Below are 1,165 nucleotides of genomic sequence, written 5' to 3'. Positions count from 1 at the left end.
GGACAAGTCCATCACTAAAAAAAGGATGGAACAAACAAGAGATCATGGACCTCAACAAGAGCATGATGAAATTCCTCATCATGAAATCCCTGAGATGCCTCAAGAGATGCACTTTCCTCCACAAAACTATTCGGAGCAAATCAACACCTCCCTAGGAGAACTAAGTTCCAACATGGGACAACTAAGGATGGAGCACCAAGAGCACTCCATCATTCTCCATGAGATTAGAGAAGATCAAAGAGCTATGAGGGAGGAGCAACAAAGGCAAGGAAGAGACATAAAGGAGCTCAAGAACACCATTGGTTCTTCAAGAGGAAGAAGACGCCACCCTCACTAAGGTGGACCCGTTCCTTAATCTCCTTGTTCTTATTTTTCTATTTTTTGGTTTTTGAGCCTTATGTTTTATTTATGTTTGTGTCTTTACTACATGATCACTAGTGTCTAAGTGTCTATATTTTAAAGCTATGAATTTCTTATGAATCCATCACCTCTCTTAAATGAAAAATGTTCTAAAAACAAAAGAACAAGAAGTACATGATTTCGAATTCATCCTTGAGCTTAGTTTAATTATTTTGATGTCGTGGCAACACTTTCTGCTTTCTGAATGAATGCTTGAACAGTGCATATGTCTTTTGAATTTGTTGTTTATGAATGTTAAAATTGTTGGCTCTTGAAAGAATAATGAAAAAGGAGAAATGTTATTGATAATCTGAAAAATCATAAATTTGATTCTTCAAGCAAGAAAAAGAAGTGAATAACAAGGCTTGTGAAAAAAATGGCAAAAAAAAAGAGAAAGAAAAGAAAAAGCAAGAAGAAAAAGCCAATAACCCTTTAAACCAAAAGGAAGGGTAAAAAGGATCTAAGGCTTTGAGCACCAATGGATAGGAGGGCCCAAAGAAATAAAATCCTGTCCTAAGCGGCTAAACCAAGCTATCCCTAACCATGTGCTTGTGGCGTGAAGGTGTCAAGCCAAAAGCTTGAGACTGAGCGGTTAAAGTTGTGATCCAAAGCAAAAAAAAAGAGTGTGCTTAAGAACTCTGGACACCTCTAATTGGGGACTTTGGCAAAACTGAGTCACAATCTGAAAAAAGGTTCACCTAGTTATGTGTTTGTGGCATTTATGTATCCGGTGGTAATGCTGGAAAACAAAGTGCTTAGGGCCACG

Source organism: Arachis hypogaea, chromosome 18 (assembly GCF_003086295.3).
Source record: "Arachis hypogaea cultivar Tifrunner chromosome 18, arahy.Tifrunner.gnm2.J5K5, whole genome shotgun sequence".
NCBI classification, from domain to species: Eukaryota; Viridiplantae; Streptophyta; class Magnoliopsida; order Fabales; family Fabaceae; genus Arachis; species Arachis hypogaea.
Note: the sequence above shows the minus strand (reverse complement) of the source record.